Below are 8,925 nucleotides of genomic sequence, written 5' to 3'. Positions count from 1 at the left end.
TTATCCAGTATGACAATGTCCTTTAACTGGTGTAGAGCTGACCCTTGAACACTGTGGGTGTTCATCCACCCGCTGCTTATCGTCATCCCTCTCTATCCAAGGTTCCTCCTCATCCGGGGGTCAACCAAGGCAAGGCCCTCAAATCTGTCTCCTTGGCAGCCAACCTCATAATAAAGTTCTTCCTTTCTCAAAAGCCAGTCCCATAGTGTTGGCTCTTATGCACGTTGGGTAGCGAGCCCTTGCTCAGTAACAATTTTGGACTCATGAGGGGACTCAGTCTTGTGACAGCCTGCCCGAGGCACTGTAGCCCCTGGCGGAGTGTGGCCCTCACCACAGACCCTGAGTGGCCACCCAGACCAAATTCATCTAGAGGGTCAGCTCTTGAGTTTCTGCTTCTCTGCTGTGGCCCACCAGGCCCCTCAGTGCTCCTTTCACTCTTGAGAGAAGAAACAGCTCCTAAATCAGATGTCTTTGGGGGTGAGGAACCTTGTTAAAATGCACCAGTGCCTATATTGTTGAATAAACTCATCAGGATTGTGGGTTAGAGTCCCACCTTAAGAGAGACACTCTAAAAGGTTGCAGCCACTGAGGTACCAAAGGATCAATCAGGCTAGAATCCCAACCCTGTGTTAGAGCCCCATGCCTTTTTGTTTGCCTATGTCTGACTGTTTCCTTTGTTAGGATTGGCTGATAGGAGTTGGTCCTTGGATGAGTATAGGAAAACTTTCTGGAACCAGGATTAATGGGGGAGTGTGCGGTCCTCTGACCCAGGAGGTAAAAGCCATCACTCCCTGACTAGAGAGCTTGCCTTACAGAGCTGTCGGGAGCTTTCACCTGTGCCTAATATAATTACCTGGTGGTATTGATAAAGGTGGGTATTCTTAATGAAACCAGCCCAGATTACCTTGTTGGGGTGAGAAGGTAAAGGGGAAATGAGGGAGCATGAAGCAGGTAAGTTTCCACCCCAGAACGTAGCCCGTGTCTGGGTTAAAGGAATTTCATACAATTGGACATTTTGGGTTTTCCTCACTGAGAGTTTTAACCCTCTTTTGCATGAGCCAAACTAGCAGGGAGTTAACATTGAAATACTTTTCAGTGTGTGTGTGTGTGTGTGTGTGTGTGTGTGTATGAAAGTTTGCTGGAGGAACAATCATTGGTGGTGATGCTAAAGGCCACATGCTATATGGAGGTCTTGGGCAGAAAGTATTTTACCTGGAAATTTCCCAGTAGCTGAGCTGAGCTTCTCTTTGATTTCTGCTGGGGAGGTAAAATGTTTCGATCATCTACGTGGAGGTAAAATGTTTCGATCATCATCTAAACCCCAACATGCCCACAAAGGAAGTCAGGGCTTGGGTATTTCAACCTGTATACTCCTGAATTCATCTCTCAAATTCAGCTCTGAGTCTCAGACAGCCTCCTCACTTTGGTTTCTTCAAGGTGATCCTGTCATTTCCTCCACCTGCCTCCCCATAAGGTAAGTTTATCCAGGTGGTGCGTGAGACAGAGCCTGGGCTCTCCCAGGCCCCTCTGCAATAGGCACGCCTGTCCTCAGCACTCGGGGGCAAACTCTTAGGAGCCTCTGACCACCGTGGCTGCAGTCTCGGAACTGCCAGGACAGATTTCTTGGCAGACAGGCAGCACGTGTGACGTTTAGGCTACAGTGCTTGGCAACCACCTTTAATGGAAACCTTTTCAGTGTTCCCTAAGGGAAACTTCACGTCCAAGCTGGTCATCTTTGATACTCTCCATTCTCCTTTGTTTATTCTCCAGGGAATTCTTTTTTTTTTGATTTTTAAGTGAATGGTGTATATATATATATATGTATTTTTGGCTACATTGGGTGTTGGTTGCTGCGCGTGGGCTTTTCTCTAGTTGTGGCGAGTGGGGCTACTCTTCCTTGTGGTGTGTGGGCTTTTATGAGTGCCTGAAGGAAGGCCATTTTCTAGAGATTTGCAGTCCATAGACTGTTCTCAGCTCTTGGGTTTGAAACTTGGAATATTGACTAAGACTTTGACTTAGGGGTTCCTTGTTTTCGTCCTCTCTCTCCCCAAACATCCATTCTCGGGTGGGGGCAGCTAACCCCTCAGAAGAGGCACTATGTGGGGCGTGGTTGGCAGGGCAAGCGGCCCGTGTGACCGGGTGCTGCCTACAAAGGAACAGAGTGTGCTCGTAGCCACAGATTGGCAAGTCCTGGTGCTTTCCTTCATCTCCCGTGAAAGCCCAGGTTTTCCAGGTGCAGCCAGCATTGCAGCATCTCACAGACCTCGAGTCTCTGATAAGACTGCTGATTGGTGTGAGGCCCCAACCATAAAGGCTGGGCAGAAGCAGCAGGCGATAGGGAAGATGCAAGCAATGTTTAACAAAGACCTAGAAGAATTAACGAACAGACACCTAGAAGAATTAAAGAACAAACAGAGATGAACAATACAATAACTGAAATGAAAAGTACACTGGAAGGAATCAATAGCAGAATAACTGAGGCAGAAGAACAGATAAGTGACCTGGAAGACAGAATGCTGGAATTCACAGCTATGGAACAGATTAAAGAGAAAAGAATTGAAGACAGTCTGAGAGACCTCTGGGAAAACATTAAATGCACCAACATTCGCATTATAGGGGTCCCAGATAGAGAAGAGAGAGCGAAAGGATCCGAGAAAATATTTGAAGAGATTATAGTCCAAAACTTCCCTAACATGGGAAAGAAAATGGCCACCCAAGTCCAGGAAGCACAGAGAGTCCCAGGCAGAATAAACCCAAGGAGAAACATGCTGAGACACATAGTAATCAGTGACAAAAATTAAAGACAGAAAAATTATTGAAAGCAATAAGGGAAAAATGACAACATACAAGGGAACTCCCATAAGGTTAACAGTTGATTTCTCTGCAGAAACTCCACAAGCCAGAAGGGAGTGGCATGATATATTTCAAGTGATGAAAGGGAAGAACCTACAACCAAGATTGCTCTACAACCAAGATTGCTCTACCGGGTAAGGATCTCATTCAGATTTGATGGAGAAATCAAAAGCTTTACAGACAAGGAAAAGCTAAGAGAATTCAGCACCACCAAACCAGCTCTACAACAAATGCTAAAGGAACTTCTCTAAGTGGGAAACACAAGAAGAAAAGGATCTACAAAAACAAACCCATAACAATTAAGAAAATGGTAATAGGAACATACATGTTAATAATTACCTTAAATGTGAATGGATTAAATGCTCCAACCAAAAGACAGGCTCACTGAATGGATACAAAACAAGACCAATATATATGCTGTCTATAAGAGACTCACTTCAGACCTAGGGACATATTCAGACTGAAAGTGAGGGGATGGAAAAAAATATTCCATGCAAAGGGAAATCAAAAGAAAGCTGGAGGGCTTCCCTGGTGGCACAGTGGTTGGGAGCCCTCCTGCCGATGCAGGGGCACGTGGGTTCGTGCCCCGGTTCAGGAGGATCCCGCATGCCATGGAGCGGCTGGGCCTGTGAGCCATGGCTGCTGGGCCTGCGTGTCTGGAGCCTGTGCTCTGCGGTGGGAGAGGCTACAGCAGTGAGAGGCCCATGTACCACCAAAAAAAAAAAAAAAAAACTGGAGTAGCAATACTCATATCAGATAAAATAGGAATATTAAAATAAAGAATATTACAAGAGACAGGAAGGACACTACATAATGATCAAGGGATCAATCCAAGAAGAAGATATAACAATTATAGATATATATGCACCCAACATAGGGGCACCTAAGTACATAAGGCAACTGCTAATAGCTGCTAATAAAGAGGAAATCGACAGTAACACAATAATAGTGGGGGACTTTAATACCTCACACCAATGGACAGATCATCCAGATAGAAAATTAATAAGGAAACAGAAGCTTTAAATGACACAATAGACCAGATAGATTTAATTAATATTTATAGGTCATTCCATCCAATAACAGCAGATTACACTTTCTTCTCAAGTGCACGTGGAACATTCTCCAGGATAGATGGCATCTTGGGTCACAAATCAAGCCTCGGTAAATTTAAGAAAATTGAAATCATATCAAGCAACTTTTCTGACCACAATGCTATGAGATTAGAAATCAGTTACAGGGGAAAAAACGAAAAACACAGACACACGGAGGCTAAACAATATGTTACTAAATAACCAAGAGATCACTGGAGAAATCAAAGAGGAAATCAAAAAATAGCTAGAGACAAATTACAATGAAAACACGATGATCCAAAACCTATGGGAGTTGTGACTGGTTAGGTCAGTTGGTTAGAGCATGGTGCTAATAATGCCAAGGTCATGGGTTCGATCCCCGTATGGGCTATGGGTGCTTTTACTCCTTACCACCCAAGGTGGTTACACGTCTCTAGCTGAGACTTGGAAGGCACAGGTTACTTAAAAAAAAAATCAACATGTCAAAACCTATGGGATGCATCAAAAGCTGTTCTAAGAGGGAAGTTTATAGCAATACAATCCTACCTCAAGAAACAAAAATCTCAAATCAACAATCTAAACTTACACTTAAAGGAACTACAGAAAGAAGAACAAACAAAACCCAAAGTTAGTAGAAGGAAAGAAATCATAAAGATCAGAGCAGAAATAAATGAAATAGAAACAAAGAAAAGAATAACAAAGATCAATAAAACTAAAAGCTGGTTCTTTGAGAAGATAAACAAAATTGATAAACCTTTAGCCAGACTCATGAAGGAAAACAGGGAGAGGACTCAAATCAATAAAATCAGAAGTGAAAAAGGAGAAGGTACAATGGACATTGCAGAAATACCAACCATCCTAAGAGACTACTACAAGCAACCCTATGCCGATCAAATGGTCAACCTGGAAGAAATGGACAAATTCTTAGAAAGGTATAAACTTCCAAGACTGAACCTGGAAGAAACAGAAAATATGAACAGACCAATCACAAGAAATGAAATTGAAACTGATTAAAATTCTTCCAAGGAACAAAAGTCCAGGACCAGATGGCTTCACAGGTGAATTCTATCAAACATTTAGAGAAGAGCTAACACCCATCGTTCTCAAACTCTTCCAAAATGTAGCAGAGGGAGGAACACTCCCAAACTCATTCTACGAGGCCACCATCACCCTGATATCAAAACCAGACAAAGATACTACAAAAAAAGAAAATTACAGACCAATATTACTGATGAATATAGATGCAAAAATCCTCAAAATACTAGCAAACAGAATCCAACAACACATTAAAAGGATCATACACCCATGATCAAATGGGGTTTATCCCAGAGATGCAAGGATTCTTCAATATATGCAAACCAATCAATGTGATACACCATATTAACAAACTGAAGAATAAAAACCATGTGATCGGGCTTCCCTGGTGGCACAGTGGTTGAGAGTCTGCCTGTTGATGCAGGGGACACGGGATCGTGCCCTGGTCCGGGAAGATCCCACATGCCGCGGAGCGGCTGGGCCCGCCCGTGAACCATGGCCGCTGAGCCTGCGCGTCCGGAGCCTGTGCTCCACAACGGGAGAGGCCACAGCAGTGAGAGGCCCGTGTACTGCCAAAAAAAAAAAAAATCAAAAGATGGGCAGAAGACCTAAAGAGACATTTCTCCAAAGAAGACATACAGATGGCTAAGAAGCACATGAAAAGCTGTTCAACATCACTAATTACTAGAGAAATGCAAATCAAAACTATAATGAGGTGTCACCGCACAGCAGGTACAATGGGCATCATCAGAAAATCTACAAACAACAAATGCTGGAGAGGGTGTGGAGAAAAGGGAACCCTCCTGCACTGTTGGTAGGAATGTAACTTGATACAGCCATTATGGAGAACAGTATGGAGGTTCCTCCAAAATCTAAAAATAGAATTACCATATGACCCAGCAATCCCACTACTGGGCATATACCCAGAGAAAACCATAATTCAAAAAGACATGCACGGGCTTCCCTGGTGGCGCAGTGGTTGAGAGTCCGCCTGCCGATGCAGGGGACGTGGGTTCGTGCCCCGGTCCGGGAAGATCCCACATGCCGCAGAGCGGCTAGGCCTGTGAGCCATGGCCGCTGAGCCTGTGCGTCCGGAGCCTGTGCTCCGCAACAGGAGAGGCCACAACAGTGAGAGGCCCGTGTACCGCAAAAAAAAAAAAAAAAAAAAAAAAAGACATGCACTCCAATGTTCATTGCAGCACTATTTACAATAGCCAGGTCATGGAAGAAACCTAAATGCCCATCAACAGACGAATGGATAAAGAAGATGTGGTACATATATACAATGGGATATTACTCAGCCACAAAAAGGAACGAAATTGGGTCATTTGCAGAGACGTGGATGGATCTAGAGACTGTCATACAGAGTGAAGTAAGTAAGAAAGAGAAAAACAAATATCACATATTAACATATACATGTGGAACCTATGAAAATGGTACAGATGAACTGGTTTGCAGGGCAGAAATAGACACAGATGTGGAGAACAAATGTATGGACACCAAGGGGTGAAAGTGTGTGTGGGGGGGATGAATTGGGAGATTGGGATTGACATGTATACACTAATATGTGTAAAATAGATAACTAATAAGAACCTGCTGTATAAAAAATAAAATTTAAAAAACAAAACACAACTCTCTGTATATTCCTGAATGCCCTGTTCCCTTGTTGGGAGATCTACAAACAGAATTAAATGACTTTCTCACCAGAAAAAGTAGGCCTTAGAGAACTCCCAGATCAAGCGTACGCCCTGCAAACTGTGCAGGAGACAAGCCTCAACCAGAAGGTCCTGAACAAATTCTGCAAAAGGTTAAGAGTGGATGTTTGGGCTGATGGGAGGCAGGAAGTGCTAAGAGGGCCGACCCAGTAGTGGTAAAATTCTGTCTAGATGCCAAGGCTCCAAATGTAAAGCAATACCCTTTAAAGAGGCATGTGAGGGAAGATACAAAGTCTCTGACAACCACCTTTCTTAAGCGCCAATTAAACTGACCTTGTCAGATACAAAAAAACTGGTACTGGGAATTATTGTTTTGTACGGGATTTGCGAGTCACCAAGTTGTAGATATGTACATCTGGTAGTACCAAATCCTTACACTTTGCGTACAACTTTATTTGGAGACTTTTGCTGGTTTACAGTTCTGGACTTAAAAGCTGCCTCTTACTGCATATCCCTAAGTCCTGAGTCCCAGGAACTGTTTGCCTTTGAATGGGACAATCCGGAGATAATATATAACAACTGTATTGTTGGATGGTACTCCCACAGGATTTAAGAATGCCTCCACCATCTTCAGGGAAGTCTTATCCAAGGACTTAAGTGATCTCCCATTAAATGAGGGAGTCTTACTGTGATATACTAATTACTAATAAAAATAAGGGAGCCTCAGACCAAAATACAATCCTCACTTTAAAGTTGCTGGCAGACCGGGGATATAAAGCCTCCCAGGGAAAATTGCAAATCTCTCAACCAAGTGTAAAATACCTAGGATTTGATTTATCAGAAAGACGGAGACCTTCGGCTTGGAGGGGACCAAAGTGCAACTTATTCAGTCCTCCCGAATCCAGGTTCATCTGACCCCAGCTGCCTCCACCCTGCCGCCTAAATTGGACCCCAGCGATACCAAAGTTGTATACCCGAGGTGTGTCAGTGGGGAAGTTTGTGCCACATCTGCCCTGGCCCCCAAGATCTGCCCCTGGGTCTATCTGAAAAAAAAAGGTTGGTGAGGACATCGCCAAGGCAACTGGTGATTGGAAGGGTCTGAGGAGTACAGTGAAACACCATTCAGAACAAACAGACCCAGATGGATGTGGTACCTTCTGCCTCTGCCCTGATCATCAAAGCCCTAAGGGAACCACCAAGAGATAGAAAAAAGCAGAAAAACATTAAGCACAGTGGAAACATCACTTTTGATTGTCAACATTGCCTGATAGATGCATCATCAATCTTTAGCTAGAGAACTCTCTGGAACCACTAAAGATATCCTGGGGACTGCCCAGTCTGTGGGCTGCAATGATGATGGCTGCCACCTTCACGACATCATAGATGACATCAACAGCGATGTAGTGGAATGCCCAGCTAGTTAAGAACTGCAAGGAGAAATAATTTAATAATGGGATATTTGATAACCATTTAAAAAAAATTTACTACTGGACCATTAGCTAGGGTGACTGTACCCACCATCAGAAGGCAATGGCGAGGATTCTCAGGAATGGCTAGGTTTTGTCCTATTTGGATCCCTAACTTTGATCTCATGGCCAATTCCTATGTTAGGTTCTCAAAGGAAATGACAGCCATTAAGCTGGACTGTGGAATGCCAAATGGAGTTCTATCCCATACAAATAATCAACAAAGTCTATTCTAGCAGATTTGACTGATCAGCCTTTAGAAAATCGGGATATGGAAATGTTCATGGACAGGAGCAGCTTCATGGACCAGGGACTCCGAAAGGCTGGGCATTTAATAGTAACTCATCAGGAAGTCCTAGAAGCAGAAGCCCTCCTCCAGGAATGCCTGCCCACAAGGCAGAGCTCAAAGCCCTCACGAGAGTCCTGCACCTTGGAGCAAAGAAAAAGGTAACCATTTATACCAGTTCTATGCTTTCTCTGTTATACATGAACTTGGGGCCATATGGAAAGAGAGAGGTGTACTATTTCAGGAAGGAAAGAAATTAAACATGCAGAGGAGGTACTGGCCTTATGAGATTCTGTTATAATGCCAGAAGTAGCCAAAGTATATTGCCCAGGCCACTGAAAGACATAGTTACATAGCTAAAGAAAGTAATTTGGGGCTTTCCTGGTGGCACAATGGTTAAGAGTCCGCCTGCTAAGGCAGGGGACACAGGTTCGAGCCCTGGTCTGGGAAGATCCCACATGCCGCACAGCAACTAAGCCCATGCGCCACGGGCTTGTATCTGCACTCTAGAGCCCGCCAGCCACAACTACTGAAGCCCAGGCACCTAGAGCCCATGCTCT

General features: G+C 44.0%; 1 pseudogene across 1 annotated transcript; it reads left to right on the top strand.

Annotated features, from left to right (window-relative positions):
* The first annotated feature begins 942 nt into the window (after positions 1-942).
* LOC309819892 (large ribosomal subunit protein uL11-like) lies at positions 943-8,037 on the top strand (annotated as a pseudogene). Its single transcript has 2 exons — positions 943-951; positions 7,519-8,037. The product of its transcript is annotated as a large ribosomal subunit protein uL11-like (transcript).
* The last annotated feature ends 888 nt before the right edge of the window (positions 8,038-8,925 follow it).

This window comes from Grampus griseus (assembly GCF_964374135.1).
Source record: "Grampus griseus genome assembly, chromosome: 3".
Lineage (NCBI taxonomy): Eukaryota > Metazoa > Chordata > Mammalia > Artiodactyla > Delphinidae > Grampus > Grampus griseus.
The sequence above is the reverse complement of the archived record's forward strand: the minus strand, read 5'-3'. Positions and strand labels throughout refer to the sequence as shown.